The sequence below is a fragment of the Dasypus novemcinctus genome, chromosome 3 (assembly GCF_030445035.2).
Source record: "Dasypus novemcinctus isolate mDasNov1 chromosome 3, mDasNov1.1.hap2, whole genome shotgun sequence".
NCBI lineage: Eukaryota > Metazoa > Chordata > Mammalia > Cingulata > Dasypodidae > Dasypus > Dasypus novemcinctus.
The window spans coordinates 157,287,815-157,301,940 of NC_080675.1; the positions used below are offsets into that span (position 1 = coordinate 157,287,815).

A 14,126-nucleotide genomic window follows, 5' to 3' on the forward strand; every position below is an offset into this window, starting at 1 on the left:
TTCAATAGCATACATGTTCTCTGCTCCTGTATTCCAATATTTCCCCTTTTTATGCTGTCTTTGTCTCATTTTACCACTTTATATTTTGCATGTCCAGTACCAGGCATATGCCCTTTTCTTATTCAACTGTATTCTTATTTTATAGGAATCAAAGAGTAGAGTTGTATATTGAGGATGCAGTACTACTGGATTTTGCATTTACCCTTTTAGTTACCCTTTCTGATAGTCTTCATTTCTTCATACTACTTCAAGCCACTCTTTCTTACCTTATCTTTCACCCTGCAGAAGGGCAGGTCATTTGTTGACAAACTCTCTAAGTTTCTGTTTATCTGTGAATATTTTAAACTCTCCCTCATTTTTGAAGGGCAGTTTTGCCAGACAAAATATTTTTGACTTGAAGTTTTTCTCTTTCAGTACCTTAAATATATCATACCACTGCCTTCTCACTTCATGGTTTCTGATGAGAAATCTGTACTTAGTTTTATGGAGGACCCCTTGTGTGTGATGAATCACTTTTTTTTTTTTTTTTGCTTCTTTCAGAATTCTATCTTTATCTTTGGAATTTGAAAGATTATGATTAGTATGTCTTGGAGAGGTCTGTTAGGATTTATTCTGTTTGCAATATGTTGTGCTTTTTCGACATGTATCTTTATGTCTTTCGTAAGAGTTGGGAAATGTTTGGCCATTATTTCCTCAAACAGTCTTTCTGTTCCTTTTCCTTTCTCTTTTCACTATGGTACACCCATGAACACATATGTTTTTGTGCTTCGTGCTGTCACTCAAATCCCTGAGATACTGCTCAATTTTTTCTCTTCTTTTCTGTTTTTCTGACTGTATTACTTCAATTTTCCTGTCTTCTGGTTCGTTGGTTCTTTTTTTCACCTGTTCAAATCTGCTGTTGTACCCTTCAGTGTATTCTTTAATTTAATTTTTAATTACCTTTTTTTAAAAGTTAATAGACCACATAAAATATTACATTAAAAAACATAAATTTAATCTCTGCTATTTCATGCCCATAACTTCTGTTATGTTTCTTCTTATAATTTCTAATTCTTCCTTATCTCTTTAGCCATATATTCCTTATCTCCTTGAATTGATTTAGGAAATTTACTTGAACTTCTTTGATTAATTGCCCTAAATTATGTATCTTCTCTGAAGTTTTAATTTGTTCCCTTGACTGAGGCATATCTTCCTGTTCCTTATTATGGCTTGTAATTCTTTTATTGCTGTCCAAGCATCTGATTATCTTGATGAGTTAATTCTGAAGGTCCATTTCTACCTTTTGTCTAGGGTTTTATTGTTGATTGGCTTTGTGTTAAGGCTCTTCTTTGATGGTTTGTCCAACTTATTCTAGACCTTCATAACAGTCTGTGTTTAATTAGATTTTCTCAGCTCTTCTTCATCAGACTCTTGCCCTGGAAATGCAGTAAAATGTTTAAGATTGCCCTTTTGTGCAATTGTTTCACCTCCAGGAGAAGGCTTCCTTTCCTCTGTTTCTTCTCTGGGAATCTTGATCTGTTTTGTTTTAGTTGTTTGTGTGTGTGTGTGCACAGTTTTCTCTCCAGCTCTTGAGATTTGTTTCTCTCCCTTACACAGTGCTGTTTACCATGCACTTTTCAGTTCTAGGACCCTCCTGTCTTACAGCAGTTCATTATAACCCTCATTTTTTTCTCTGTGAGCCTTTTCTGCCTCTGTTAATTAAGGTATCCTGCCCCCAGGGAGCCAAACAGGGTCAATTCGGAAAAGTGATTCACTCCAGAATAGTCTGTTTTGCATTTAGGTGGTCCAGCCAACAGAAACTGGATTGTGCATGTGCCAGTCTTTCTACCATGGTCTCTCTCTTTCTTCTCCCCACATGGGGGGCCTTTTGTATGCAGCCCTCCTCAAAGGCTTGTGTTCTGCCCTGGGTCTCTGTGGACTTGGATCCCTGTTACTGGATATGCATGGATTTCTAACTCCCTGCTGTGAGTGGCTCTATAGTCTGTTTCCCTGGTGGGAGGGACCTGGGCCACTATCTATGAGCAACTTCCAAGCTGTGTGGGACTGAGTATGGGGGAGGGAAGTAGACCTGCAGGTCCAGATGGAAATTTCCTACCTGGTCTTTTTCTTTAATTCAGCCTTTGTAGTGTTCTCTATTCTAACATCCTTCAGAGTTTTAAGCAAATAGGATTTGTCCTGTTAGTTGCTGAACTCTAGGGAAGTTTTTCAAGGGATATCTTATATCACTATGTTGATGATATCAGTCCCCTACCTCCCACAAATGTTTCTTGACAGTGGACCTCATGGTCCTTTTTCACCATCCATGAGGGCTTATCAACATCACAGTGAACACTGAGCCCATTCTCAGGAGACCTCCCATACAAAGAGGGGATGTTGCTCTGCAGTTAGACCTGCATTATATCATTCTTCACTACCATCCCTTTGTGAGTCCCTTCAGTTCTCTGTCTCTATTTTCTTACCTATAAAATGGGGATACTACTACTCAGGGTTAATGTGAAGGAACAAAGTTGTGAATTTTAGTCACTAGTGCTTGTTCAAGAGTTCTTCCAAGCAAAGGGGTCAGTATGAGAATAGAAGACAATTCCCAGAGAAAGGGGTCCTCATGCTTCCTTCCTTCCAATGGGAAACAGGGTACCAGGTGGATACAAGAGGCTGCAGGGCCCAGGCATGACATGGGGGTCAGTGCAGGGAAGGAGGAAGGAGGAGAACTATACAGGCTGGGAACAGACTCTGGGAGCAAGAGAGAGGATAAAGAGGGGTGAGTGGATTTTTAAAGAAGTGTTGCTGGAGATTTGACTTAAACCTTTCTAATGTTCTTCAAGAGATGTATGTAGAGATTAGGATGCCTTTGAAACTTTCTCTTTTGGTTGGTAGGTTGTGCTGCTTTGGATGAGACTCCAAGGTGAGACTGGGCTCGCGAGACTTCTGTAAGTTAACGCTGATATTTCTGAATCACAGTCAGTCCTTGTCTGCATCTGGCAGTGAAAGCATCACTTTAGAATTGAGCCAAGAGTTCATTTTCCCCATGATGGTTCTTTTGTCAGACTAATGGTATAAAAGAGCATGGGGCAGTCAGACCAAAGCCATTTTGGTGCCTGGAATTATTCACCAAGTCAGGAAGTGGGGTGACCCTCCTAGAGTGAGAATTGTGATCCTGGGACGAAAGCTGCTCCATAACTTTTCATATTTCAGGCAGTTCACCAAACCACACTGGCCTTTATGAGATGGCTCAGTTGAAGAACCCTAAACACTCCCTCATGAAGTTGAAAATTGTCTATGAGTTTTGTACAATTTCTGCAGATATGCAGCTTGAGAAATAGAGTGCTTTGGGAAGGGGAGAGAGGTCAGGCCAGGCTGCCCTCGACTAGTTCATATTTCTGGCTACTCAGTCCAACAGCGACCATATCAGGGTGGGGGTGCTGGGTGCTGGCTATAATTTGGGGCTTGAATTCAAGCAGTTTTTAGAATTACTGGCATAGATGGCTTGGGTCAGAAATTCCTGGCATGCTGTAGGGGATAGGAAGGGCCCAGTGCACAGGAAAGGGCTGAGTCATGGTTAGGAAAGGGCCAAGTCATGGTTAGGAAAGGGCCAAGTCATGGTTAGGAAAGGGGCTGAGTTATGATTAGACCATAGCATGGACAGAGTCTGGCATATTATGGTAAAGACTGCCTTAATCCAGTTTGCCCTTATCTAATTAAAAACGTCACCAAAGACGCTGTTTCTAATAAGGTCACATTCACAGGACCAGGGGTTAGGACTTAAACCTGTCTTTTGGGGAGATATAATTCAACTCATAATATTACAGTTTGTTGATAAAAATGTGTCATGAATATAAAGTAGTTCTTTCAATATTTATTGTCATTCCATTATTACCCATGTAAACATGTTAACATTTACATTTTTTTGTTTAAAAAAAAAACCCTGATGATGTGATTTTCTGAGTTACTTCCTATGCTTTCTTGGTCTTGAGCTGTAGTGCTCTGACAGCTGATCTGTGTCAGAGCTGGTAGTTGAGTCTGACATTGTTGACTGAGGATCTGAGTTAGAGGCTTGTGATAATTAGGGTATTGACTGTCATCCAAGGCATCAGACTGTCTCCCACTGTTCAGCCACCTCGTCAGATTTTCCATGAACTTGGCATTGTGGTTAAGAGCAGACAGGAGGGGGTAGTGGGTTGGTTTGGTTTTTTCCCCCAATCATTTAATATTTTTTAATTTGAGAACTTGTGAGTTTACAATACAGAATTCCTATATATGGCCCTACCATCAGCACCCTACATTGTAGTGGCATGTTTGTTACAGTTGGTGAAAGAACGTCATCATACTATTACTGCTCTCTATATGGGTAGCTAGCGATTTTGAGCACGGCTTCAGGGTCACCCTGCGTGCTTCAAATCCCAGTTCTCATGCTAACTGTGGCACCCAGGGCAGTTAATATATCCTCTTGTCTCAATTTCTTAACCTGTAAAATGAGGAGGATGATAATTCAGGTGGAGGTTGTGAGAAGGCACTGAGGAACTGCAGGTAAAGGGCTTAGGATGTACAATAAATGCTCAGTCCATGTGGGCTGTGTTGTCTTTTCAGTGCCCTTTGTGTGACAGGTAGGTGTCCTTTGTGGAAGTCCTTTGTGGTACTGTTTGGGAAAAGAGATGCTCTGATTCTGTGGTCCTCCAATCCAGGTCCTGGCCCAGCATCCTCAGCATCACCCGGAAAGGTGTTGGAAATGCAAAGTCCTGCTTGGACCCTGCCATCAGCCTCTGGTGATGGAGCAGGGTGGGGGCGTGCGTGTGCTCGCTGTGTCCTAACAAGCCCTCCAGGGGACTGGGAAGTACAGTCAGGTTTGAGAAGCACTGATCCCAGCCTTGCTGATCCCTGCTTTGACAGTATCAGAGAAACTGGAGAACCACCTGCTCCGGGTTGGAGGGTGAGCACGAGGTGGGGAGGTGCCAAGGGCATCTTCACTGGCATGCCCAGTAAGGTTGAGTTCTGGAAGGGGGAGGGGAGAGCAGGACTGTGAACTCCTTCCCTGCTACCAGCTCTACCCTCTGCCTCCCCAGAGCAGATGCTGTGTGTAGCTGTCCTGCTAGATGGAATCACCCTGACCACTTCACTGCTGACAGGAGAGGCTCTCACTGAATCATAGTCCTCCCTTCCATACCTCGCCCCTACCTCCGCCCCTTCCCAGAATCTTCTGCATCCTGGCTCACTGTGGGGCTGTTTGGGCTGCCCCTTCCCCTTGAGTTGCCAAGGGCAGGAGGTGTGGCCAGGTTCTCTTGTCCTGTCATGCCAGGCGGTGCTGCCTGGATTCTCAGACATGGGCTCTGAGGCTCCTTTCCCTCTTCCCTTGGCATTCCAGGGTTTTCATCCAGGAAAATGAGTACTCCTTTATTTTTCTTTTATTTTAATTTTTTGAGAAGCCAATTCAACACCATGCTCCCTCCCTCAAGCTCCCACTGCTTTTCTCTTGTTTGGCTTCATAATATACCAGCTCTTTTCTATTGTTTCCTGTCTCCCGTGGTTGCCCAATCAAACAGGACACAGCAGCTGTGCACGGGCTCTCCCGGGATGCCTCAGGAGGAGCCAGGATGGCCGCTCGCCCCACCTGGGCTCACAGAAGGGTTCCCAGCAAGGCAGCCCGCTACAGGAAGGCTAGAGGAGCCGCCGGGGAGTCCCTGGGGCCCCCTCTTGCAAGCCGGCTGCAGCACTTCCTTTGCCACGAGCTCTACTTGCCAAGATAAACATAAGTTTTGAGATAAAGCGGAAAGCCCAGGAGGCTTTCATCTTGGAAAAGGAGCCAAGTGAGACCGTCACTGAGTTGGACCAAATAGTCATTTTCCTCACACCCAGCATTGCCCACCAAAAGTCGGGGGAAGTTGAGACTGCAGGGTTGATGGCGCCAAGGGGACAGGTTGCTGAGCCAACTGCATGACCCCGAGAGGCAGACTGGCTGCGTTTGGGTCCGGGCCTTGGGCTACCATGGCTATGCACCTGGCAGGAGGAAGATAAGTGATGGAATGAAAAACATTTGGCACCTGGAGAATGGTGGCTGTGATTTTTATTAGCTGTTTCTGGTAGTTGGCTGGCTGGTGTATAGGCTTTGTTTCAGAAGGTACCTAACATATAGATGGCATTTCTAATCCACCAGCAATTTCCTGTCATTCTACCTTCAAAATAGACCCCTAATCAGACCTCTTCTAAGCAGTCTGCCTTACCTCATGGTCCAGGCCTCTGCTACCCCCGCCCGGATGCTGCAGTAACTCTTAACAGGTCTCCTTGCCTCTGCTGTGTCCTCTACCGCTTGTTCTTGCCTGGCAGCCAGAGGGTTTCTTTTCAGACAAAGATCATGTGAGTTCCTTGCTCAAAATCCTCCAGTGGCTTCCTGATCCCTGAAGATACTATCCAGAGAGAGTGTGACCTTCAGGGCCCCAGAAGATGTGGCCTATGGTTCCCTTGCTGACCTGGTGCTTGTTCTGTTTCCCACCTGCACCTGCACTAGCCCCGCTCACCTGCAACTGTCCCGCTCACCTGCATCAGCCCCGTTTACCTGCACCAGCCTTGCTCACCTGAACTGGCTCCTCAGCCTGCTCGTTTCCCTCTCAGCAAGCCCACCTCGATCCTCACACCTGCCACTTCTGGGGCTGGCATCTTGGTTATCATGCCTTGACCTGTTGAACTGTTTATTGTCTGCCTCTGTGATGAGAATGCAAACTCCATGAACATGGTTTTTGTCTTCATGTTCACTTCTGTTCCCAGCAGTAGCACAAAATAATGCTTGGTATATTTTTATTGTACAAAAGAATGAATAGGTAAATGAATGAATGAATGTATTTATCAAACAAATTCATCTGCCAGTCAACCCCATAATGGTGCTTGTGTGAGGACTCAGATCACACTGCTCAGGGATTTTCAGTTCCATTTATGACTCTAGTTTACCATCTTAAAAAATGGTGATCTATATAATTTTCCAACAAGTTAACCTGTACTTTTTGGCACCATTTTACCTATGTAATAACTAAAGGAAGTTCAGGTTTAACCAATGTTTATTGAATACTCAGATAATCTCCTTTTAGAAAACCAGATGAGGCCATTCAGTGGACCTTGGAGATTGAGTGGTGACTCCCGCTGGGGTGACCCTGATGTGTTCCCTGTTTCTCTCTGTGTCACCACAGACAATTTAATGGGTATGCTGTGCTTCCAGCTTAGATATTAAAGTGACATAGTGTCTATGTCATAGAATTGTCATGAGGCTCAATTGAGTTAAAACCCCAAGTGCGTGTCCTACATGCTCTCTATACTGCGCCAGTCCCTGGGCTGGGAAGGGGGCTCAGAGGCACTGGGCAGCTTGTCTTGTTGCACAGCAGCTGAAGGAGCCCTCAGAGGTGAGACCATTTCCCAGAACAGGTGGGGAAAGGTACCACTGATTTAGCTTCTAGGCCCACCAGCATGTTTTTGATGAAAGCAGGCTTCCTAGAGAGCATATAACCTTTCGGCCTGATGTGAGGTTGGCCTGGGAATACCAGAGTGTCTGTTTCCATAGCGGGCACTATTTCTCATTCTTGCCCAACCCCCATCTTCCCCCTCCATGGATGGGTCCCATGCGCAGGGCTGAAATATCACCTCTACCTGGTGGGAAAGGTATGCTAGGAGGAAAATGGCACCACAGCGGGGAAGACAGCCTCCCCACCCCCCTCCACCCCGAGCTCCACCTGCAGGCAGCCCAATACCTTAGTCCACTCCCAGCACTGTGGAGGCCCTGTTGAGTTGGCTCTGTTTGTTGAAAGTTAAGGGTATTTGTAATGAAATCTGGAACTGTTTCTAGCATGATTTTCCCACCCATCTTATTCAGAGAGTAACCACCTTCATGGCTTCAACTGAGGAAAAATGAGTTTAACTCTAAGATTCTGCAAGTGCAGAAGAAGCATAATTCATATGTAAAGTGAAGGTTCAGGAATTAGGTGTGGATACTAAGAAAGGAGAACGATGCCAAGGATTTGTTCTGTCTCCATGTTGAGCCCAAATTAGGGCTCAAAAGAAGAAAAATGATGAGGAGTTACTCCAGATCGTTCAGCTCTCCCCAGGATCACTGGAAGTTTACAGAATACAATTATGGAAGAATCGAAGACCAGAAAATATACACTGCAAGCTCCGAAGGAAACAACAGACCATAGCAGACCCTTTTTTGACAAGCTTTAGTGAGTTCAGAAAAACCCAGCAGCTGACCAGCCATAGACAAACCAAGAAATTACAGAGTCTAACATCAGCTCTGGAGAAAGCCTTCCCATCCCACGTAAGAGATCAGTGGGGTAACACTTAGAAAAACTTGGTCTGGTTACAGATGGCTAGTGGAAGGAAGCAGGGTCACACATCAGCAACTAGCCAGGATTGTCTCTTCCTTGTCCGTGACAGAGCAGTGAGCGAGAGGTGGTGGTCATTGCTGTAATAAGGTGATTATAGTCCATGGACTTCCAGGGGCAGCTTGTGAAACACGCTTAGGCAAACTGGGAAGTGTCTTGAACGAAATGAAAATTAGCCAGAGAGTTACATGTAGGGGTCATTGCCAAAAGACATTACGCTGAAGCCTCAATTAAACTTCCCATTGGATTATCTGATGATAGGTAGTTGTGCCTTTGGGATTTTAATTGTCTTTGATAAAATGGCAGGGGTTCCGAATTTAAAGCACATGGCCCATAACAAAACACAGTGCCTGGAAATAATGAGGCCCGCCAATCACTTACATCCAAAGGACTTCAATTCCCCCGATGGAAGTCTTTATTTTAAAGACCATGTTTGGATCATTTGTTCCCTTAGGATGTGCGGGCTCTCCAACGGAAGGGTTTCCAACTTCCCAATCCCTTTTGATGCCAACAAAATTCTCAGCGCCTGGAGGAAAGGGTGGCTGCCTTCCAGTTCTTACCTTGCTTTTACAGATTCATCTGCCTCCTCCCCACTGACTATTCTTGTCCTCTGGCTGCTGGGAGACAGGATAATAGCCTCTTATTTGAGCCCCCAGGCGGACTCCAAACACCTGTGTCTAGAGACCTTGGCTGTAAACAATGGAGTGTGCAGCTCCTGCCAAGATGTGTGTGTCTGCCTGTGTGTGTGGGTTTTAACGTTTCTGGGTAATTATCTTTCTCCCAAGTGTTGTTTTTACCCATGAGATAGGCTCATTGAAACAATAACACTCTTCATTAAAAATTCAATCCTTTCTAAACTTTTGCTGAGTGGTTAAACCCAAAAGAAGCTCTAATTCTCAGTCTCTTCTATCCTAATCCAGCAGCCAGGCCCAAGAGAAATATTAAGATGCCTCTGGAGAGTTAGACTCTTCATCTTTCAGGCGCTCTTGCTTTGTGGCTGGGATAACATTCTCATCTAAAATGTGACTGATGGGCTTGGTACAATTCAAATGGCCCAGTTGTCTTGGCAGTGTGCTCATGCTGGCTTCTCCTCAGTGGACCCAGAGCGTGTCCCTCAGTTAATATCTTCTGGTTATCCTTGAAGGCCTTACTTTGATTGCACCCAAACAGGCTTGGTCAAAAGCTTCCCAAACATCAGCATGGGATGGGTAGTGGGAGGCAGGAGCTGGTTGGAGCCCAGTGGTGTGTCTGCTGGCAGGTCCACCTCATTCTCATTCCACTGAGGGATGGTGGCATAGTCCCATATCTCTGCATGGGTTGTTTCACTTTGTGCAGCATCTAGAGCTGGGCAGGGAAGCAGCTTTAACAATGCAGGTTGCCTTTGGGCACTCTCCTCAGGAATATCAGGTGGTTCTCTGTAGTCACCATGGATAGACTCTTTGAAGGCAGGCCAGGAAAGCAGGGATCTGGTCCACTTAGCAGGGTCAACCTAAAGAGCTTCCCAGCATGCACAAAGTCAATGTCTCGTTATGGGCCAGCTTGCTGCACCTCACAGAGCAACAGCCATTTAGATTAGAGTACTTGCCCACTGATGGAGAGCATCACCGAGAGGATGGTGGGCATTTGCAAGGGCATTAGGGGTTTGCAAGTCATCAGTGATTCGTGTCAGGGGTTCGTGAGGGTGGTAGGGATTCACAAGTCATCAATGAGACTCATGTTTCAGGGAAGAATATGAAATGGTGAGCCTGGGAAACTTGGCCAACCCACATCTCTTCAGTCAATGATGGGAATAGGTGGGGAGAGATGCCTAGGAAGGAGAGTATTTTACTCTGCTGCGGCATCCTTTCATGCCCCTGTTCTCAAGCTGTTGGGCTGCACAGAACTTCAAACTCCACTGGCTCCTCACTGTCTGTAGAGCAAATGCTGAGCTATGATGTTGGGGCTTTAGGGGTCAGACCTGAAAGCCGTCTTCCCCCCTCAAGCTTGGGACCCACGGTGGCCACTGCATGCTTTACGACTGACAAAGCTGATTAGAAAAAGTCTGAATGGTGCTGAACATTTCCCCCAAGAATTACTCATTTTGCTCCCTGAAATTTTACCTAAGAGTGATCCTACTTGTCCTGCTGTCACAGGGCTGTACTGAGATTTCCCTCCCAGAAGCTATCAGTGCCGTGCGTGGTGACCCCCCGCAGGGTACCCCATCTTCTTGCAGGCTGGCTGGCAGGCAGGAGAGCCATTGGGGCCAAGTGAGCCGGTCCAGCTCTTCCCCAAGAGTCCCCAGGCAGTTAGGTCACCTATAGCTTCTGTGAGCAGAGTGTCTCTCCAGCTGAAGTCCCTCCCAGGCATGGGATCATAAAGAGTGGCGAATGAGGTTTTTGCAAGAACACACCGAGTGGGGCATTCAATGTTATACATATTCAGCTGCCTTTGTTTAGCAGTTCCCCCAAGTCTCTGACCTGGAGACATGTGTCCTCATCCTTGCCTTTGAGCCTTCCTCTTTCCCCTGAGCCAGTCCATTTATTCACTAATGAGTCAATGAGTGAACTCGGGGGAGTTCATCAGCACCTGCTGCATGTCAGGATTTGAGTGCTGTGCCAGGGTGATAGTGGTGTGAAAAAGAGATGAGGCTTCTACCTTTGGCATGCTTACAGTGTAATTGTGGAAAGAGACATGGGAGGAATAATCATGCAAGTAGATGTAGGTTATAAACTGTGGTAAGTCCCTCAAAGGCAAAGGACAGGATGCTAGAATGAGTAGTAACAGGAACTTTTCTGAGGCCTCATTAGAGTTGAATTTGCACTGTGAGGAGTCAGCCATGTAAAGTCTCTGGGAAAAAACATCCCATGGCAGGAGAGGACCCCTTCTGAAGGCCCCAAGGAAAGAAAAAGCTCGATGCATTTGAGGAACAAAATGGAGGCCGTGCGGAGAGGGAGGCAGGGCCGTGTGACACAGGCCTTAAAGACTCTTTAGGATTGTGGGTGTCATCTGGGTACATGGATCACTGTGAGAAGGCTATGGGGCAGGATGATGTGACCTGATTTACTTTTTTTTTTAAGATTTATTTATTTATTTATTTCTCTCCCCTTCCCCCCCACCCTGGTTGTCTGTTCTCTGTGTCTATTTGCTGCGTCTTCTTTGTCCACTTCTGTTGTTGTCAGTGGCACGGGAATCTGTGTTTCTTTTTGTTGCATCATCTTGCTGTGTCAGCTCTCTGTGTGTGCGGCACCATTCCTGGGCAGGCTGCACTTTCTTTCGCACTGGGCGGCTCTCCTTACAGGGTGCACTCCTTGTGCGTGGGGCTCCACTACGCGGGGACACCCCTGCATGGCAGGGCACTCCTTGCGCGCATCAGCACTGCACATGGGCCAGCTCCACACGGGTCAAGGAGGCCTGGGGTTTGAACCGTGGACCTCCCATGTGATAGGATGTCCTAACCACTGATCCAAGTCTGCCGCCCTGATTTACTTTTTAAAGGAGGCATGGTTGTCTGGGATGGGGGTGAGGGTCAAGAGTAGAAGCAAAGAGACCCAAGAGACTGCTTACGATGGGACACTAGTTGTCCTAAGATGATGGCAGTGTAGAAGGTACCACCATTTCTTACCTAACTGCTGTGCTTCCCTTCTTACCTTGCTTGCATGTGGTCCCACCTCAGGTGATAAATGAGTCATCGTGATCTATTTCCTTTTACTGCATAATCACTCTGCCAGCCTCCTTGCAGCCGTGTAACCCCATTTTTCATCTCCCAGCAGAGTCTTCAGAGAAACGTTGTCCTCCCTTGGAATCTGCTGTGTGAGTACAGTGGCTAGAGCTGCTGCAGCCACCTTGAGATCACAAGGGAAAAGCCCAACAGTTATAACTATGCTGATCCAGAGATCCAGAGATAAGACATGACCAATTTGAAACATCCCACCTCTAGACATCAGTTATATGCAACCATTGCCTTTACTTGCAGCAAAATGCATCCTAATTTATAGGAGGAGATAAAGAAAAATAGATAGATTTGAGCTCTCCAAATGGACAGGACCTGGTAAGAAACTGGAGGTGACTGGGGAGGGGTAGAGAGGCTAGTGAGCAGCAGGGTGGATGGTGGTGGATGGGAATGACCAAAGAATATCAGTTTTGTTCACCAGCCAGCACCTAGCACAGTTCCAAGAATCACTTGGGGCAAGGTGAAACAGACTTGACTTGGAGCCGAGACTGAGGCTGAGGTTCAATTTTGGACCCATGAGAAATCCAGATGGAGGTGTCAAGGAATAAGATGATATATGTATCTACATCTTCAAGAAGAGGTCTGGCTGAGAAAGCAGAGGGATGAGGTTGGGGGGCGGGAGGAGGGTGAAGGGAAGATCAGAAAGAGACATGTCCCTCTTTTCAGATCAGGCTGCCCAGTGTGTTCATTTGACTCTCCTTCAAAATGATCGACCTCACACATCTGTCACTTAGTTGCATAAAATCACAAACATTAGGTTAATATTGAAATGAAATTGTCATTTTTAGAGATCAGAGCAGTTGAATATAGGCAATTACATATGGTTCAGCCTCCTGTTTCTTGGCACCAACTCTGTATCAGATTCTGTTAGGTCAAACCAAACAATGTGTTTACCTTACCATTTGTTTTTTTAAAGGTAATCATGTTGCTGCACATTCTTAGGGGAAAATTTCTGCTTAGATTCTCCTTTAGAGCCTTTATCAGCCTCCTTTTACCTACCTTCAGGGTTTATCTTTTACTCTCTAGCCATGTCCTACCCCAGATTCACAAACACAGAAATGTTACAGGTTTTCCTCAGAATCACATTTCCACCGAGTATCTCATCTTTCCTTTCCTTTTATACCAGGAGTTCAGTTTCACTAAAAGTTTTTATCTTTACTTGATAGTCTAGCTGTGAATGTTCAGATTTGTGCTTCTAAAAGTAGTATAGTGTGATGGTTTGAAGCTGTATGGACTCCAGAGAAGTATGCTTTAAAGTTAATCCATTCCTGTGGCTGTGGACCCATTGTAAGTAGGATCTTTTGGAGAGTAGGATCTTAAATTAAGATGACACCCACCTCATTTAGGATGGGTCTCAATCCTCTTACTCGAGCCCTTTATCAAAGAATGAAACTCAGACAAAGATGGAGAAAGCCCCAGAAGCAAGAAACTGGAAGCAACGAAACCTGGAAGAGAAGGGAAAGACCAGCAGACACTGTCATGTGCTTTGCCATGTGACAGAGGAGTCCAGGATCTCTGGCAGTTAGTATTCAGGAAGAAGGTATCACCTGATTTGGACATTTTCACAGCCTCATAACTATCAGCTTATAAGCTAATAAATCCCCATTGTAAAAGCCAACCCATTTCTGGTATATTACATTTTGGCAACCTATCAGACTAGAAATATGGTCCATCAAAGTTACACATGTTTACATGTTACATGGCTTTTGGGTTTGGGCCTGACTTCCAAGCTAACTCCTGCTTGTTGCTGGAGATGTAACCCATGCCGTCAGCCTCCCCTGGGTGCTCCAAGGACCCTTGTCTTCCACAGTCATTGAACCTTCCCCATTGGACTGACCCCACTTTGTGCCCTGGAGCCGCCCCAGGCCCAGGATAAGCCCTGCTGTTTATGTCCATGTGTCTGGCTGCAGCTGGGGTTCGATAGCTCCTAGAGCCCAGAGCTATAGCCAAGGTCCCTCTGTTCCTTCTTAGACCCTCACAGGAGCCAGGCTCTGACCTTGATTTGTTAATGAAACCTTATGCATCACCCTGCATGATAGAGAAATGATTTTGCATGTTTCTTC

General features: G+C 45.7%; 1 protein-coding gene across 1 annotated transcript in view; it reads left to right on the top strand.

The window, feature by feature from the left end:
* The window catches only part of ADAMTS17 (ADAM metallopeptidase with thrombospondin type 1 motif 17), a 386,843-nt gene that overhangs the window by 119,604 nt on the left and 253,113 nt on the right, over positions 1-14,126 (top strand). The window lies entirely within an intron of this gene.